A 2,573-nucleotide genomic window follows, 5' to 3' on the forward strand; every position below is an offset into this window, starting at 1 on the left:
CTGCAGTGTCCTGCAGAGGAAACACTGTCCCCTCCCGGGCAATCAGGAACACACGAAGGAGCACATCATGATTCCAGCAGAGCTTTCAGCTGACTTTGTCCCAGCTGCTCTTGTTCCTTCATACTAGAGTCAGGGATATACTTCAACCCTGCTCCACGTAAAGAATTTGGAACAACGTCTGGGACAAGATGAAGGCAACGTGCTTTCTTCAGTTCAGTGCGCTTAATGTGCTTGTTTGAGGGACCTTTGGTCCCAGTACTGATCACAATTACACATGCGCAAAAAATGCGGCAATAAAAATGACTTATCTTGTCTCTGTACTTTCACACAGGTGATACAACTACAACTTCTGGTGAAAGACCAACAGTTCCACTGCTTGCATGAGCAGCTCGACCGGAGCAGCTGAGCACCAGGCTACCCAATGGCTCTCCCAATGGCTCTCAGTTTTAATTCGTGGCGCGGATTACGGGGAAGCATTATATTATCATAATGAATGTAAACTGCAGATTAGCCTGTCTGCCCCACGTAAGCCTATGAGAAAGCAGAAAATTCAAATAGGGTGCTCAAGGCTAACAGAAAACTTCGTTTCACTCTCTCTCAGTTGGTCTCTGCACACTGAAGTTTGTCCCCGATCTGTCATCCACAACAAATAAAATGAAAATACTCAAGATGTTTTGAGTGGGGATCTGTAGAAGGCATTTGGTTAAGAACAAAAGCTCTGATGAAGTCAAGAAACGTGGAAGGCCATTCTCTAAAGGAGCTGCAGTCATGTATCTGCTGTGCAGTTGTTAACCAGCCACAGACACTCAGTGTCATAGGCTTCTCATGATAGACAGTTCACATTGGGGAAAAAAAAAAAAGAGGGACTAATTTTGGGAAAGGGACTTGAAGACAGAAGCAAGCCCAGTATTTACAAGACATCAATGTAATCAAGCCAAACAGACATTACCACTTGTGGTACATCTTTGCAGTTCGCATACACGAAGATAATCTCTGCACAATAAACTTTAGATATCTTTTGTCTTGGCACTATTATGCAGAAAAAATCTCTGCTTTAATGAGCAACGCTTGTGAAAGATTACTAAGTTGGAACAGCAGCAGCTACAAGCTATAATTTAACTACTGTTAGCTAATCCCGGAAACAGATTGATTTCATTATGTAAACCAAGGATTAACAATCCTTTAGGAAGCATTTATGAGCCTAATGTCACAGCAATAAATACAAGTCGTTTTCTTAGAGTAAAAACAGACCTCCTTATTAGCTCAACTGAAATAACAAATAACCTTCATCTAACAGCTGCAGTGAGAACTCTTCCAGTTTTCTACAGCAGAAACTATCTGCCACTACCAGTACCATAGGTACTTTATCAGTACCTATGATTGATAAATGGCTGTCATAATCAACACTCCAGTGTTTTTACAGGTCTTTTACATAGCAAATCTACCTGTATCGGGTTCGTTTTGCAAGATTTTGGGAGCTGAGGCCTGCAGGGCTGCCCTTTCTGAGCAGAGCTCTGGCCACAGAAGCTGAAGCTGCTCTGATCTGGTCACAGCCCCCCTTCCCCTGCTCTGCTCAGGGAGAGGGAGAAGATAGAAGAAGTGGATGGGAGGTAGGTTGTTTTCGATTGCTTTTGGTTCTCATTGCTCTAATCTGTTTCAGTATGCAAAAAAAAATCACACTGATCTCCTTTATGTCAAATCTGCTTCGACCACTAGGGTAACTGGTGAACGATGTCCCCACCCACACCTCAACTCACAAGATTTTTTCTATCCTATTTTCTCCCTGTCCTTCCAAGAAGGGGGAAAAAGAGCAACACAGTGTTGCTGAGCCAGTGTGAAACCACCACAATACCATGAACACACAACTATGTTCCACACACACAAGTGAACTACATGCCTTCAGCTTGAGACTATGCCTAGGGAAAAAGGACTAGTAAAAGTAGAACCTGAACAAAGAACGTATCTTCCTCAAAAAGCCATGATCCTTTTTCAGGTTGTGTTTGGAGCAAGTTGTGCATGTGAAAAAGCCACTAACATTACATGCAAACTACAATCAGCGTGTTACAAAAAAAAAAATTATGTAATGGATATTTTGTGGACGTGAGGACAAGTTGTGGGAAACTAATGTATAAAAACTGGAAATTGCAAAAAAAAAAAAAGAAGTAGAGAAATTCATTTAAAGGTGCCAAAGCAAAAAAGGGAAATAAAGTTTTTAATAGTCACATGGGGGTCAGGATAGATTTGTAACCAAAGAAAGACCCAAAGAGTGTTCAAGGCCATCTTATTGTTCCTTGATGACTTAAAAGCACTCCTCTTTAAAGAGAAAGCTGTTGACAGCATGAATATGTTTGCAGTGTGCAGTTCTAATTTTTTAAAATGAAAAATATAGGAAAGTTTCTAACTATTAGCTGGATTGGCATACACACATAGAGAAGATGCATCAATGCATCTTAGCACTACACCATGTCAGGCATTTGCTCCCTCACCACAAAATCAGCCTGGTTTCAGTTTGAAATAGCTTACCTTCTCAGGCAGGTTCACATCATTCTACATCACAAAGAACAGACAACAGG

Source organism: Cyrtonyx montezumae, unplaced genomic scaffold, assembly GCF_038088225.1.
Source record: "Cyrtonyx montezumae isolate F1298 unplaced genomic scaffold, pur_monq_1.0 scaffold_3, whole genome shotgun sequence".
Taxonomy (NCBI): Eukaryota; Metazoa; Chordata; class Aves; order Galliformes; family Odontophoridae; genus Cyrtonyx; species Cyrtonyx montezumae.